We start from the raw sequence: 17735 nt of genomic DNA, 5'->3' as shown, positions 1-17735 counted from the left end.
TACTGATGGGGGTCAGGTTTCTGGGGCTTTTCACAGGGCAATAAAAAAAGAGGCACAGGTTTCTTACAAACAAGTATAGCCAGACAGAGCTCCAAAGCGTAAGGCTTTATTCTCAGGAAAAAATATTGGTTTATAAATATGCTTTTCATATTTAGTTAGATTATCCCTCTCCATTTCACTCTTCCCTTTCACGTGTGCATGAATTTTACAATGTAATAATTAGAAAGTACCATCTGCATAACTAAGTCCCCAGAAACAACTGCAGAGCCTGTGATTATCAGCTCACATTTCAGACGAAGAATGCAGCATGCATTAATACTTTACTGAAGGAAACCCATCCATCTTCTCCAACACCAGTCTGTCTTTTCTGCTCTCCTCACACCGCAAAACACTGTATGTTACCACATCTTAACATCTCACCATCTCTAACGTATCTATTCCCTCGGTGAGCCAGTGAGGTGAGAAGTGCTATCGCCCCGTTCTGCTCGTGGGAGTCGCAGTCAGGCAACACGCCTGCACTGCCGAGTAACGCAGTCCCTGAGTAAACTCCCTCACGTGGTTCCCAGACCATCGACACTGCATAACGCGAGTTCATTGCTGGTGTCTGTCTGGAGTCGGCAGACGAGGAAGACAGCTCACTGCAAGGACCACCCCTAATACCACAGTGACAGGTTTAGTTCAGCCTGTGTTGAGCCGTTCTCTGATACCACCTCATCCCCAAGCTCATCCCTGCCTGTAGTCCAGGACACACAACATCTCCTACCAGTTCTGTGCATGAAAAAAGTCTCATGCTGGGGCGGCTGCACCTCACACAATCGAAACCAAAAATACCCCCAAAACCTACAAAAAAACAACAACAGTAACAATAATAACTAAGTGTTGGGACCACCAAAGATGGCTGAGAAGACAGCCGAGGGCAAATGATAAATACTGTCGTCCTGGCCAACCTGCCTGAGAGAGGGTGGGCGCGGGGCCGAGGGGCTGCTAACTGCTCTCCACCACTTGGCTACCAGGAGCGTGCTGGCCCCCTTCTCAGCGCGTGGCCAGCTGGCCGCAGAGAGCTGCCGTGGAGGGAAAGCCCCCCCAGCCAAGCCCCCTCCTTCACCTGGGAGCTGACATTAAGCCAAGGCTTGACATTCAGCCTAGGAGGCAGGCGTACTCCCTAGGGATGATGTCTGCAACAGAAAAGATTATGTGATCGATCCAAAATCATGCCAGAGGCCACTGACCAACAACTAGGATTTCTCAGTTTCTTAATCATTAATAGCCTTTGCTTAACAGCCATCCCAGCAGCTGTGGTAACCACTGGGCTGAACAAGACGGGGAGGCAGTGCCCTGCTGACCATCACCTCCGGCCTTCCAAGCACCCACACGCGCTGCCTGCAAGCCCTGTGCCCACCCATCCGGGCACCCGCGCGCTCCCCAGCAGCCAGGCACTGCCGCTCACACTTCGCCTCTAGAAACAGGCCAAACTTTGTCAAAGCCAGCCACACGATCTAATTGCAGAGCCCCCATTATTACACCTGGCAGGTATACAGCTAATTGTCTAGCCTAGGTTATGAAATCTCAGGAACAACATACTACATAAATACAGTATTATTGTATAATTTAAGCGATGTGTGCAGAAGGGAGTCACAATCCCCGACAGTGACTGGTGACAGACAGAATGTCTCAACTGGTAAAGTTAAATAAATTCCACACTGCTGAAGATAGTTCATATATTTGTGTATCACAGCACATAAAATAAAGGATCATTTAAGGATATTTTCTCCCCTATGGCTTTGTCTTCAAATAAAATTTAGTGTTCACTTAAACACAGGTGTAGACAGCCAGAAAAAGAGAAGTCCCTAGTTGCTCATGGAAACTGACAAAATAGTTCTTGTTTCATCCACACATTATAGACTGTGGTCACCTTAAAAGCTAAGCACTGTGCACATCATGTAACAGTAAAACCGGGCTAGATTTGCAGACATCAACAAACAATTCCTGCTGAAATCAGTGATTCCGTATGTCAACCACCAACAACTCTGTGTTATAAAAATTATAATTGAGTTCCATAAACTAGATTTTATGACATTCCCTAGAAGTATATACTGTTTTCATACTGAAATCAGTGATGATGCTCCCTTCTGTATTTTAACTATTTCTGAACATCTAAAGAAAGTGAGTGATGTTGGACAGCATGTTTTCTTCAATTTTATTCTTTGATTAGGACTGAGCAAAAACTGAGTCCCTCCCTATTGAAGCTATTTTTAAAATAAGCTTTAAATAGGAAGAGGGACTGTCTGCCCTCTAAGATAACCAGAAAGACAATTAGCACTTTAAAACAAACTATGGACTTAAAGAATCATGTATCTAAATTTAATTTCAAATCCACTTACAAATATGCGTTTCTATTCTGGAATGCCCCCTTCCTGTGTCGTCAGGGATTTTTTTGTGGGTTGATTTTTTTAAGCCTTAGTAGATAATCTTTAAAATTAAATCAAAAACCAGTGGGTATAAAAAAATGGTGTTATGTTGTGGTGCTGCACGACATCCTTGTCTCTAAACTGGAGAGACATGGATTTGATGGATGGACCACTTGGTGGATGAGGAATTGGCTGGATGGTTGCACTCAAAGAGTTGCAGTCAAAGGCTCGATGTCCAAGTGGAGACCAGTGATGAGTGGTGTTCCTCAGGGGTCGGTATTGTGACCGGCGCTGTTTAACATCGGCGACATGGACAGCGGGATTGAGTGCACCCTCAGCAAGTTTGCTGATGGCACCAAGCTGTGTGGTGCAGTGGACACGCCTGAGGGAAGGGATGCCATTCAGAGGGACCTTGACAGGCTTGCGGCAGGCCTGTGCAAACCTCATGAAGTTCAACAAGGTGAAGTGCAAGGTCCTGCATGTGGGTCGGGGCAATCCCAAGCACATATCCAGGCTGGGTGGAGAATGGATAGGGAGCAGCCCTGAGGAGAAGGCCCTGGGGGCACTGGTGGATGAAAAGCTCAACATGACCCAGTAGTGTGCGCTCACAGCCCAGAAGGTCAACCATGTCCTGTGCTGCATGAAAAGCAGTGTGGTCAGCAGGTCGAGGGAGGGGATTCTGCCTCTCTACTCTGCTCTGGTCAGACCCCACTTGAAACCCCCAGCACAGGAAAGACACAGACTTGTTGGAGCAGGTCCAGAGGAGAGCCACAAAAATGATCGGAGGGCTGGAGCACCTCTCCTACGAGGACAGGATGAGAGAGTTTGGGCTGTTCAGCCTCAAGAAGAGAAGGCTCTGGGGACATCTTACAGCAGCCTTCCAGTACTTGAAGGGGGCCTACAAGAAATCTGGAGGGGGACTTTTTACAAGGGCAAGTAGTGATAGGACAAGGGGTAATGACTTTAAACTAAACGAGGATAGATTTATATTAGATCTAAGAAAGAAATTCTTTACTGTGAGGGTTGTGAGGCACTGGAACAGGTTGCCCAGCGAAGCTGTGGATGCCTCCTCCCCAGCAGTGTTCAAGGCCAGGCTGGATGGGGCTTTGAGCACCCAGGTCTAGTGGAAGGTGCCCCTGCCCATGGCAGTGGGGGCTGGAATTGATGATCTTTAAGGTCCCTTCCAACCCAAACCATTCTGTGATTCTATAATTTGAACGTAGTCTTACTCTACTATTTTTTCTCTATCCTTCAATAAACTTTAGACTATAAACTTTCAGTAAAAGAAAAAAACTTCATTTTTAAACTGAAAATATTGTGGCAATTTTGGTAGGAAGAAAATACAAGTTAGTGCTACAGGAAACTGTCCGTAGTTGAAAATTCAATCACCCTCATTCATCACAATAAAGTATAAGCTTTATTTTAGAGCAGTCTGTGGGGTTAAAATCACAGCACCAAACATAATAGCAAAAGCAAGGATTATAGAACAACAGTTCCTGCCAAACAAACAATAAATTTACTTATTTCCGTGTTTCAGGTGGCACTGACACATCCTGACACAGTTTGGACTACATTATATTTACATTTCCATTTTCATGTTTAGGTTTCATTATTAGATAAACCGCAGTCTGACTACATATACTGCTTTCAAGCAATGGTTTTCATAGTCTGTGTCAGTGTGGGATTAAGCACACCAAAACGTGTTAAAATCTTGGCTCCTACTGTAATCTAAAGTGATCTACACAGCAAGCAGGTCCTGCCAATCTATGAGATATTCTGCCCACAGCTTCCCCTGTTTTATGAAACACAGACGCCCTCTGAGTTACGAATTCAGGACTAACACAGAGCCAGTAGCCTATCTTGCACATGTCGAGATACTGTCACTCAGCCGACTGGTGGCCTCTTGACTCCTTGACTTTCAGAAACTTGGAACCAGCTCATGGTAATGCATGAAGGAAAAACATGTGTAGGTCTAAACTAGACATGCAGGCAACACTTTGTGCAGGAAGTCTTGGTCAAGTATTGCAATGCCCAATTCAGTGCTCTTGAAATCCATGACTGTGAAATAAAGGAGTATTTTCTGATTAACAGTGAGCTGAACCAGGCAGGAAAGCACAAGAAAAGTTAAATTCTTGCAGTTAAATAGCCCCTAACTGTGTATATACAAAAATTAATGGAATAGTAAAGCTAACATATGAAAAATGACATTATGTATTGTATTTTTCAATATTAACAACTATGACTTTATAACAAAAACCACGTATATACATGTATACCTCTGCTTATATTTATATATATGCATGTATATACATATCAGCATTATCTGAAAGATGCCAAAATAAACACTGAATAAAGCTAAAAGATTCATTTTGATATGAGGTATTTGAGATGGCTGGCAAGCCTTATTTACACATTTCCTGTGTTTTTATATATTGAAGAAACATCAAAGGTTTTTAACAAGAAAATTATATTCTCACAGCCATAAAGTATATTCTTGTGATTGCATTAGAGTGGCTGTACAGTATAACTTCTTTGCCTGCTGACAATGACTTTTGCTATGTTAATTAAATAAGTAATGTGTCTGTGATCTTTATTCATTAAAATTAATGCAATAATATCTATGTTGAAGGTTCATATTGGACTCAATCTGGCAAGTCAAATGAAATGGCTTCACCGGAGTTACTCTAAGCTTATTCTTGATGTAACACAGAGCTCTGATAGGAGTTTCTGTGTGAAATCAGTTCACCCTTGCTTCACTTAATACTATTCCCAATCAGCAAGCACAAGTATGTTGGGAGCACACAAAAATGTCTTGTATGAAACACAGCTATGGAGACCACGAGTATCCAGGCGACAGGTCGTGCTGGGCACAGAGTCCACTGGCCGGGTGTATTCCTCCAGCCAGCTGTGACAGGGGAACGCTGCTGGCGTCACCGCTGAGCCCTGTGGTCCAGCCACCGGCGAAAGCCGTCAGCTGGAGTCAGCCCAAAGGATGACACTGAGCATGGCTTGTCATTTCTAGTAACGGCACTTAAAACAAAGGGCAGAGGTTTCGTGTGTGAAACCTGAATTCCCCCCACCCCCGGGATTATCGCCCAGTGAAACAGGAATTGTCCTGCTTCGGCGTCCCCTTTGGGAACACCGCCCTGCACAAAGGCAGGACCCACGAGCACACAGCTGGCAATGGTCCTGCATCAACAGGCAAATGCACCTCAGGACATGAGGGAAATTTGCTGCCAAGATTTTAAGATTCCCTCATCTAATTCACTACGCACTGAGACCAACAGCAGTCTTTTCAGCAACTCCCCGGGCACCGGATTAAGATTTGATGAACAGAAGCAAACCCAGGGTCAAAGTTCAGCATCTAAACCAGAAAGACCCATTACTATTAATATTTTTGTTCTGTTAATGAGGCAGGTTACACCTGAACCCTGGCAAAAAGCAAAAACGCAAGCTACCTTTAATTTATGCCCATCCACACTTCATATACAACTCTTTCAGGCAACATGGAAAAAGAAGATGAATAGTGAGGTAACCTTACATTAAAAAGACTGATCACTGATCAGAATTTAGGAAACAGGCAGCTGACCCAGCCATCCCCAGCAGTATGACTCACTGCACTATTTTCATATTTGTATTATTTAGCATCTAAAGACCTTAATTGAGAGTCCTGTTCTGCTAAGAACTTGCATTAACTACTCTGAAATTATCTTCCCTGATCAATTTTCTACAGAAAATGTTTCCACTAAAATTTTACATGTATGTCATCTTTTGATATTATCCAAAATCTAAGTACTAAATACAAAAAAAAAAAAAAAAAATTAAAAAAACCACCCACTAACCAACACAGAAATTATTTTTTTTCTGGAAGAAAGCCGACACTCTCCATGATTTTCAAGGCCTGGCAGAAAATTGAATTTCCACTGAGGCAGGAAGAAGGAATTGACATTAAGTTCCTCTAACCCTACTTCATATATAATAAAATAGAAATCTTAAACAAGGAGTTTGTATTATAAATAGATAAAACACTTAAAAGACAAGGAGGCAGGATGTGTTTTTGTCTTCCAGTGTTTAGAGACAGGAAACTGGAGCACGGATAAATGTAGTAAAGTTTTACAGAGAAGAAATATTTGGAACTAGTGAAAGGGACTGATTTCACGTCTTGGAGGTCCAATATCTTAAGATCAAATTATTAAATATCAACAGTTCTAGGAAAGTAGTATGGTAAAGCAGTAACTGGAATCAAACATCACCCATTTATTTTTATTTGTCTTGCGCTGAAGTATTCAAAATTCATTGCTAAGGACTTGTTTCTTTGTTCCTATCAGGAGCATTCAGAAAGGGGAAAAGTGTATAGTGACAGCACAGATTCTAAAGTTGGTACCTGGCTCTCAACCGCCCCTGGAAGTATATGTCCCTTCACTAACCACAGAGAGGGCCTCAAGTTTTGTAAGCCTTTGTGGAAACCCATCTTCCTTTGCTAGCTACCCTAACTATTTGTGTCTTTGTTCCAAACCTGCAAAACTGATTATAGGACACCAAAGAAACAAAAGACATACATTACACTAGCTAATATGGAAGTCTTAAGCATTAAGTACTACTACAAATGGACACAACCCAGAGAAAACACTAATTAAGGAAGGTCCCTTGTACATGAACAGCCATAAATAGATGTACAGTGTCTCTCCATTGAGCCATGTGATTGCCCTTTAAAAGAATACACATTATAAAGCACTAAACAGGCAATAGCAAGGAGGATATGTTAATCTAACTAAAGATTAAAACATATCTATAATTTGATTAATCTACCGAATTTTTAGAAAGAACTAGTGCAGGCTGTACACCAATGCTGCATGTATATTTAGTGACTATTTTTAAAGGGCTTTATGATTTTCCCATCACAGCAACTGAAAGCACCGGAGACCAGCAGTGGTCTAACAACCTTTCAAGAATCCAGACATTCCTTTCTATGAAGAAATAAAATAAGAGCGTTGTGTATCTTTCAATGACGGAAATTGATGGGACTGACTATGCTGTCAATAATATAGTGAAGCTTTATTGAATTCTGTTAAAGTTTACAAGATTTTATTTTTCTAATCAGTGTTAGCCTGTTAAAAGACAGAAGCAACATGAGTTTTTTTCACAGAAACTAACACAAATGAGAAAATTAGATAATAAAGCTGGAGGTTGATCAAAAACCTACTGAGTGTAGTGGGCATCTTTCCATTTCCTTTAGTGGGTTTTGGATCAGGACTTCAGTAATGAGGACTTCAACTGCCAAATTAGGTTGCCTAGTCAGCACTAATAAAGTCTTCATTAAGCAGTACCACAATTGCTGGATTTGTAAACTGAATAGGTTGTGAAGAACTACAGTCACAGGAACACGCTTACAGTCCATCTAGTCAGACGGCAGACCTCCAAGGGAAGCCAGTAGCAAAACCTTTGGAAGAAGCATCCTTTGACACTTCAGAATTCACAAACGCACTCATCCATTGATTACACTACAGCTGGAAATTAGCAAGTGGTCCTTGGGGTATATAAGTTGATAGACTTCTTATCTATCTATTACACAGGCTGATAATCTTCTCATGTAATTATCTACTACAATACAAAATTTTTTAAATTTTGTTTTTATTCACAGACTTACTCAAGCCATTCTACTCTACTAGACCTTTTTATTCACTGTACCCTTGCCAATAAGAGACGAAGCATTTGAATGAACCATGTACAGGAGTGCTTTCCTTTACTCATTTTAGACTTGTCACAATTTAATTGTATTTGTCATCAGGAAAACAATACGTAAGAGCCCAGAAAGTATCTTTCAGTAGCCTTCAGTATTCCCCACTGCATCCTCTGTTCTCCCATATAATATCTTCCTCTTTTTTTCTGAGTAATACAAAATCTTCACCTCTTTCTTCAGGTGAGAATCTTTTAACGTAGAAGTCTTTAGTTTTTGATGTCATTATCCTGTCCTTTCTTCTTTCCTTAATAGCTTTCTGGATAAGAAGTGACCAAAGGCATATACATTATTCATACTGAATATAAGAGTCAACAGTTGGTAAACTAAGTGTTACACAAGAAATACTAACCACAGTTTTGCATTCCTTTTACAACATATATAGCTTTATTCTGCTATGAACTGAACAAATACTTTGACCAAGCTTTTCCATCATAATTGATAAAGAGCTTTTTGATGGTATCTGTTGTTCTGTTGGAGAGATATACAGGAAACATTCAGATTGTACCTTCCCAAATGCTATCATCTGTTCAGAATTATAGGTGATACCATATAGCCCTGACTGGTGATCTCTGACAGTCCTTTCAACGTAGGTTTAAGTTTTGGCATTCCGAAACAAATTTGTGTTGTCTTCAAATAAGCTGCAATTATAGATCATTAAAAAATAAATTAATACTAAATCAACCCTCGAAAACAGCTACCGTCTCATGGTATGTTTGAATCATGTTACGTTTCCTACGTTTAGCATCAGAAATAACTTTATGGCTTGCTCTCAGTCTTCCTCTGTGTATGTATATGAGTAAATGCATATGTATGCACAGGTATAAGTCAGCATATGTATTTCTGCATGTGTGTACATAACTAAATATATATATGTACAGAGAGACACTGCCAGTCAGTGAATCTGATTTAACATTGGTGTAAGCACACCAACTTCAGCTACCGGAAGCTCCAAAGAATTGTCTAGCAGAAAGCTGACAGGCCTTGTCTATTTCGTGAGAGAAGATGTTGAATCAAATAAACTCTATGTGTAATAAACACGCAGATCTTCTTGATAGATTGATACACAGACCTACACACACACATTTCCATCATGTACACAACTTGCTGAACGGGAAATTCGTTTTCAGTTATGTTATTCTAAAATAAGCAAAGGTAAGATTTCCTGCAAAAAGAAGTTTTAATCTGGGAGGAGACAGCCAGAAAGCATTGAAGAGAAGTCGAGGATGCAGGAATGCCAAGGTGCAGTAACAGCTGTGCTCTGCTGCCATCCTGAAATTCTGTGCACTGAACAGCAACCTGACAGACATGGGGCTAAAACTGTTGCCAGGGTTCAGTGCCACACAAAAGCACCTCGGCCAAACACATCCCTCTACAGGCGTAGTGGCTCCATCCCAAGGTTTCCATCATACCAACAGATCTTCTTGGTGTAGGAATTATCCCTGAGGCATATGATCCACTGAGTTCAGAGTCAAACCCAGCAGAGATGCGCTGCCAAACGGATGTAGGCAGGGATGAATGTACACGCGGGTCCCTTACACCGTTCAGGCACAGCAATTCTCAGCCTGAGACAACTGCTCTGGGAACCCAGGCGGGTCATGGCCACTTAAACTCACTCATAACCTCACCAGCAGAAGCCTTTCCCTATGCATTATAATGACGCACATTGCTATGACTTCATTTTCCTTGAAATGGTCTAAACTTTTGGCTGGAATTGAGTTACTGAAATTGCTACTGACAGTCCAAGCACACATTTTTAAGTGGAACTTAATAGGTGAAACTGAGATATTGAGGTTTTATGCGGCAGTTGCACTAGCTTTGTAAGAGGCAGTCTTGTAAGAGCTTTGTGAGATTTTTGCTGGAAATTCCAATGGTTTGTGCTGTGTCAGAAGAAAAATTGATTTGTGTAAAGTATCTGTCTTTTCTAAAATAGCCAACAGGACACATTCTTCCTCTCACGCTCCTGCTACTAATTTATTACTCTATGGAGAAGCACCTCAAGTTACCTCAACTGAGAGATCACGGTCTCATTGTGCGACTGGAAACATGCATGAAAACGAAAAGGTGATGGCTCTCACACTGAAGAGTTTAAGAATTCCCAAAAAACTAGAGCAGTCTGAGTTGGGAACTGAAATAACTTTCAGGATCTGAGTCTCACTAATGAAGAACAGACAAAAGGAATACAGAAATGTACCCCATCTCTGACGAGACAGGATCTACATCACCAAAGTCTGTACATTTATGAGCGTTTCTGCACCCTTTTTTAACCCGTTCTGCTAGTTTCCATCTTTATTCCTCTTTTCAAATGCACTGTTCATCGAGGACAGCTGTGAAGGACCAGAGAACAGAAAACTTTCTGACACCACTAGCCATCCAATCACCAAGTAGTACTACCCCTTGTCTGCCTGCTGATCGTATAGATTTGCATAGATTGTATTGGTCTTCTCAGTGCATTCATTAGGTTTCTGTGTTTCTTCTCAGAAGCAACACCAAACATTCCTAAATTATGCCCAAAACTAAGACTAAAATGGAAATAAAATCTATTGAATTGGCAAAAACATAAATATTTTCATTTTCTCCCTTTCTCCTTTTTCATCCCCAATCAAAAAATCTTTGTGGGTAATTGCTGCAGTTGATGTTACGACCACTGAAGGACTATTGTATGTCTGTGTGCTGTTCTTATAAACGTGAAATATCTAAGCACAGAAGGCAGTAAGACTGATGTCCTTGGTTCGTTTGTACAGACCTAGTTATTGAGGCATAAATAGTGTGCTGCGTAACACCATGAAATGACCTAGGAGTGCCCATAATACACAGGTACAGTGAGACCTGAAAAACAGAGTACCCAACATTAAAACAAGAGAACCAGCACTACCTGATTTCCTTGCCCTGGTCTAACATAGCTTTGGCAAATAACACAGGATTTTCCCCTGTTGCAATAGAACGAAGTTTCCTATATGACTACCTTAGAAGAACATGCAAAGCTTGAATATTAACTTCAAAAACCTACAACTTTTCATCTTCATTCCTCCCCCATCTCCCCCCCAAAAAGAGCTTTCTTCCAAATGTGCATTAATTTTAAGCCTTCGCAAGTAAAATTCATTGCTGCATTTGATCTGTTTTTGCTTTAAGCAGATGAAAACAGTACAGAAGTGCACGAAAAATGATAGGTTAAGTGATCCCTCCTGAGTCACTGTGGTCCATCACCTCATAATTAATTACATTTTAAAATAAAACAAGCATACACTTGAGCTGATAGAGCATAATGGCTGCTTTGGTGCTGCTGTAGATGTGCATGTAAAGACTCAAGGAAACACATGGATTACGGATCTGACAGACCATGACAGTAATCCAAAACAGCCGTCATGGTCCCTACTGTAAATTCTTCTTATTTCGTGGACCCCTGAAACAACGGATGGCAACAAGATAGAGGTTTATAATAGAAATGCTGACACAACCTTATCTGTAGCTGTGCAAATGGTGCCGCTATAATTAAACTTTACAACTTAAGCACCACTAGATAAGTTGCCAGTTTTTAATCATATTAATCAGAGCTTGGATGTTTCAATTGCCATATATTTTCATGCAGTGTGCACTACAAAAATAAGAAGATTCCTCACCGCTAAAGATCATAGCTGTTATGAAACACAGAAGTATATCCAAACACTTCTCTGTTAGTGCAAATACACTGAATGAAAACCTCAGCCGGTTATCTATTTTTTGCTTTGTTTCTCAATACATGGGTTCAACATAATAGTCACAAAAAGTACTCTGAATACATTACAAGAATATCATTGAATAGTAAAAAAGTTTCATTAAAATCTGCTCAGTATGTTCCAAATTTTCCTATCAGCAGTAAAACAAGTCTACTGTCTTCAGTGATAACGACATTCAGAAGCCTGCTCTTTCAGAGGGAGGCACTGAGATTATTCTTCATGCATTGCTGTTTTCTTTAAAAGCCGGCTTCCCAGCGTTAGCAAGGAGTGGGTGGCAAAACTCTCACTGCTTTCAGTGGTCTGAGATTTGGAGCCTGGGAATGTTTTATGTAAATATTTCTCTTCACATTTTCTCTTCTTTTGTCCGAGTGATTTACAGTTTTACTTCAGCAAGGAAAGTTTCCTCTCGAAGAAGCTGTATTTGGTGCAAATCGAATGGATATTGCATTGGAGCAGAAATCCTCTATTGTTACCAAGCAGCTATCATTAACTACAACAACAAAATCAATCTATAAATAAAATTTGGTTGCTTACCTACTTTCTGTTACCCTAAATTTGCAAATCCTTGCATGCTGCAAGCCAGTTTACAATGCATCATGTGATATATTCCCACACCGTCAAAGCCTGCTCTGTTACAGCACCAGTTCTGTAACACTTTCTGTAGACAGCTGCGCTTTCCTTTAAGATGGGTGGTACAGGTATGTAGCCTGTATGTCACAAGAAGTCCTGTAAGGAATTAAAGGGAAAGAGCCTGCCTGTAATCACATGTGGCAGAACAGAACATGCTATGGACATTTCTGAAAATTCTAAGAGCTGTAGCAACGCACAGGAGTTGCCATAGTGTTATTCTGACCCCTGAAGGATGGAAACAGAGTTAACTTCATATCCTTTTTTCCAATTTGCTTAGTATACTCTATGAACGTCAAGCTCTAAACTACATTAGCAGGATTTATTCGTGCTTGCCCAGACTTATCCTCAAGAAATATGAAAACAGTCATGAACTAATGGTGAATCAACTTTAAAATACTGATGTTCTCAGGGAAGCAGAGGAAAAAACAATTTTTCAGGCTGGTTCCATGGTAAAATTACTGTGAGTTTGATAGTCCATCAAATCTAGTAGCTATGTGAAGACCGTGTTTATCAAGAGATGTAAAACCCACTCTGCCCTCACGTCTTCCTAACTGAAAAGTATTTTAGTGACATTTTGCTAGAATGAATTCAGAGTGAAGTGGGGAAGGACATAGGCCAGTGATGATACGATCACTCATTTCAACTGAGTTAAGATTTCATCAGGCTTACATTTTTCAGAAAAAGCATCCATTAGAGGTATGGGGCCTCAGCAGTGCCTCTGCAAGCTTATCTGTCTTCAAGGAGTACTCTTCAGCCACCTCCCCCCCCCCCCCCCCGAACAGATAGGCATAGTGATTTATGATTCTAAAGTGGATATTAAAGTATATCCTGATACTACTATCGTTGTGGACAACTGGCTCAAAAAGTCCATCTGATTTAAAGCAATGGGACTCCTGTCACACCTTTGCTCTTCACCTGTTCGCCCTGGAGATGCTTGAAATGTCTTAATGGACCACCTTTTAGGTTCCCTGTAAATGTAACAGGTAGATTAGGCTGTTATATTTGACAGTAAGTGCCTCTGAAGTCAGTCACGCTGTACTCTAACATAGAAGCAGCACACTGCTAAAGCTGCGAGGCAGCCCCTGCACACGCCGAGACGACGCCATCCGCGTTAAGCACCGCACACGCTTGGGGCGGAACAGCATCAGCTCTGCCTTGGACAAGGGGTCAGCAGAATGACGCCTTTGGAGGCAGGTGACGGCGAGAGGGAAGGAGGATCAATTTTAATTTCGGTGGTTCCTCCTCCGCTCAGCTGCTGCCACGCGCTGGAGCCCCAGGTTGCCGTGTGTGACCTTGCCGAGGAGCAGCCAGCCGGATCTGCTCAGCGGGGCCATTGTGCAGCCCTTCCAGGGGCTCTTCCGGAGCCCTCTCCACCGGTGTGGCTGAGGAAACCCCCAGGCAGCCTCCTCCTTCCAGAACTCCCCGTCCGGGGGGAAACTCCAGCAGGAGCACACCGATGCAAAAGGCAGCCTGCGAGAGGCAAACCCCTTCCCAGGAGCGGAGCGGGGATCTCCCCACCTCTGCCCAGGTCTCCATCCCCTGCTGCCGGAAGGGCTACAAAGTTAACCCAAGTGATCGACACGCTACAGGAGGACATTATTCCACTATCGGCGACTGATGCCACTGATGTAATCGTTACATAATCGCCGTCTTTGCACAAATACATCCATCTTCCTACAGACAGATCTGCATATCTTCTCCCATCCATTATGCATGAGCCCACCAGCAGCACATAAGGGTATATATTTTCACACACGCTGTATAACTTCAGCGTTGCAGTGCGCTGCACTGCACAACGTCATCACCATCAATTCCTTCAACCTGCCCCCAACCCCTCTATCAGAACTGATTTTGCAGAGAAATATTACCAATGTGTATTGACTGGATCCGTTTAAATCTTTAAAGGCTGAAGCATTCCCCTTGCTCGCTTCTGTTCTTAAGAAGCCCATCTTTTCTCTCCTTTTTCTCCCTGTCTCGCTTCACACCACAAGTAACAGAGGAATTAATTCACACACGGACCCTCAGCCAGATGCATGTATGTATGAAATACCGAAGATAGCATCTCTGTTTGCAAATCTTCAACTCCCATACACGTGGTCTGAGGTTTCAATAGGTAAGTTATTGGGTGAAAAAAACATCTTGTAAGAGCAGGTGGATGAGAGATTCTCAAGCTAGTGACATTTACAGTATTCCTCTACTGTCACGATGAGACTTTTGTTCCTCACCACCCCTCAGTTTATAATTTCCCTGCAGGATTTACAGGAACAGTTGTAATCCCAAATTACCAGCGGCATTTAACCCCCTTAGTACCAGAGCACTGCACCACGATTAACAAGGATCGCCACCTGAAAGTTTAACAACTTGAAAAGCAGGGTTTCCCTACCTCCACTGCAGCTATGAAATGCAGCAGAATGCTGCACGGAGTTGGAAACATGTGTTTCAGCCAGCGGATGGGATCTGCTCTCATCTGAAACAGATTCCATCACGGAGGGCTTCTTTGCTACCACATACCCTTCGCAGTCAAAAAATACTACAACCGGGAAAAAAGAAAAAAAGAGGGAAAAAGGCTCCTTGCTTTCACAGTACTCTCCCAAACCCAGAGGGTGCAAGAATAGGGAGGGAGGGCGAGATTTTTCATCTTTCTTTTTTTATTTTACGGCTAAAAGCATCCACCAGCAGACCCACTGCAGCTATTCCACTCCACTGCCAACAACGGCTGGAGCCCCTCGCATCAGGGTAATGCAGCAATCCCCAGAGGACCCATTCCAACCGCACGCCACCAAGTTCTGCAACGCCGCGCTCCTGCCTGGATAAAGCGACCTTACCCCCAGGAGCCTCCCGCAGTCTCCCTCCGGTGCGGTCAGTCAGCGGGGCAAGCGCCGGTCACCGGGCTGCGCGCTCGGCCGGAGAAGCCCCGCGTTGTTCACTCCCGGGGCTGAGCTGGCCGCCAGTGCCGCGGCGCCCATCCGTCCACCGGTGCCAGCCCCGCCGCGGGCGCAGGTAATTCCATACGGGCTCCGGCGCCCCCCCCGCCCCCCCCCCCCCCCCTCGAGTCGCCCCTTCCTTCCGAGTTCAGAAAGCGCCCGCGTCGCCGCCGGGAGGGACCATCCAGGTGCGGCGGGGGGGGTGTTGAGGGGGCGGCCGGCTTGGGGGCCTCCGCGCCTGCCGATGGCCGGGTCCGGGCTGCCGGGCGCAAGTATCCTGGCGCTGGGCGGCTGTGGGGAAAGCGCTGCGGGCGGGGGGGAGAGTGCTTCCCGGGTCCTAGCACCCTCACCGCCGCGCCAAAAAAAAAAAAAAGGGGGGGGGGGGGGGGATCTCCAAAGGGAAAAGAAGCAGAAATCGGCTGTCCGCGTGCCCCGAGCGCCACTGATCCCCGGCGAAGATGACAAGCGGCCAGCAGAGAGGAGGAGGAGGTCTTGGCTAACAACCACGATCCGCCCAAAATATCCTCGGGAGCGGCGGGGGGGGAGGGGGGGAGAGCCCGGAGGAACCGCGGCTCCTCCGTTTCCGCGAGACGGGCTCGCGCGGCTGAAACGCGCCCTCCGCCGGGCCGCGCGGAGGTGACGCTACCGCCACCCGATGGACGCGGCGGCACGCGCCGGCCGCGCACCCCACCCGCGCCGCTGGCGCCGGTTGGGGCCGGGAGAGAGCCGGGGCGGGGGGCGAGGGCCCGCAGGGGGCACCCGGGAGGAGCTCCCCGGGCACCGCGGCTCGACCCGTCGCCGCCCGCCTCCCCGCGCCGCCTCGGCCCGCGGCCCTGGGGCCGTGCCGCGCCCGCCCCGCGGCTGGGGCCGGGGCGGGAAGCTGGACGCGGCGTGCGCGGGGGCCAGGCTGCTTCTCGTGTGGGCTGGTGCGTGTCCCCCCCCCGCACCCCCTTCCCCAGTGGTTCCCGAAGCGAAGCGTTGTTTTAGGAGAGATGATGCATTCTCTATTCCTGGATTTTTATAAGGCAAACTGTGGGCCTCGCTGTTGCCATGGGATCTTCTTTGTGCGAACTCTCTGAACTGTGTGGGAACAGTTTTATTTCCTTCCCTTCAGATTTTTTTCCCCCTTCTTTTTTTCCCCCTCCCCTTCTCCTCTGTAACTCTTGTGTAGATCTGTATCAAAATGTAACTGCGTTATTGCCAATTAAGATTAACAGCAGCTGCAAGGTGCGTCTAATTAGGAATGTTAATTACTTCACGAAATAAATAGTCACTTGCAGATGTTTATAACGCCAGAGAAATGTTCTGCAGAGCGTTACCTCCCGAATTCCGCCGCTCCCCCGGACAAAGCTGGCGCCGCCCCGGGCCCGGGGCCGGGCAGCCCCCCTCCCGCAGCCCCGGCCCTGCGTGGGGTGCGAGCGCGGCGGAGCGGGAAGCGCCCGAGCGCCGTGGGGCGGGCGCGGGGCTGCGCGTGCAGGCGGCCCTGCCCGAAACCGGGGCAGAGGGACCCGGCAACAGCCGGTTACCCGTCGGTTACCACCGCATCCCTCCCGGCTTCCTCGCAGGGCCGTTGGGGAGAAGCCGGACCGCTACACGTGTTAAACCGCCAACATCTTGCGAGAGGAGAGCAGAGGACTGAGAGAAGAAGAGCAGCACGTGGGGAAGTGTGATTTCGCTAGGGATCCTGCCGAAGGGTTATCGATGGGCAGATAACGTGCCCTGCAGAGCCAGTGGGTTGCAGGAGAGGTGGGAGCTGCTGCAGAATTTGTGGCGCCCACTCGCACCCCACCCCACCTCTCCTGATGATAACAGGTCGGCGTTCTTCATGTCGGATAAAAAATAGAGGAAACTAGAAACGAATGCAGCAACCAGTAGTCGAAATTAATTTTTAAAACACAGAAATTAACATGACGGGTTAAACCCGGCGTGCAGATACTGCTTTGGTGAGTGATCCGTGTGCGTGGGCCGGTAAAAGAGACATGGAAAAACTTTACGGGATTCTCTTTGTGGATCGGTACAGGGCATTTTAAGTTAGCTAAATGACTCATGCTATCGACTTTAGAAAGCGGGTTTGGGTGCCCGATTTAGAAGCCCAGGCGTTCTAGCAGTTTGAGAGAGGGAAAGGGAGAGGGGCTCCCAACTTTGATTCTCAGCATTGTCCTTTGGGAGAGCTGCCTTGTCGCCATTGCGGAGTGATCCCGGACTGCCAGCACGGGCTCACCCGTTATGACACACCAAGAGTCTTGCGCGTGCCCGGGCAGAACGGCGCGTGCTCTGCGGTGTTCGTGCTCTGCAGTGGGCAGAGGGTGGGGAGGAGGGA

General features: G+C 45.2%; 1 protein-coding gene across 1 annotated transcript in view; it reads right to left on the bottom strand.

Annotated features, from left to right (window-relative positions):
• The window catches only part of IL1RAPL1 (interleukin 1 receptor accessory protein like 1), an 808300-nt gene extending 792767 nt beyond the window's left edge, over positions 1 to 15533 (bottom strand). Inside the window, exon 1 of the mRNA XM_075429945.1 lies at positions 15317 to 15533. The gene's annotated coding sequence lies outside the window, so the exon portion shown is untranslated. The remainder of the gene's footprint in view (positions 1 to 15316) is intronic.
• Positions 15534 to 17735: the final 2202 nt, after the last annotated feature.

This window comes from Opisthocomus hoazin, chromosome 1 (assembly GCF_030867145.1).
Source record: "Opisthocomus hoazin isolate bOpiHoa1 chromosome 1, bOpiHoa1.hap1, whole genome shotgun sequence".
Taxonomy (NCBI): Eukaryota; Metazoa; Chordata; class Aves; order Opisthocomiformes; family Opisthocomidae; genus Opisthocomus; species Opisthocomus hoazin.
This window is presented reverse-complemented; position numbering and strand designations above follow the sequence as displayed.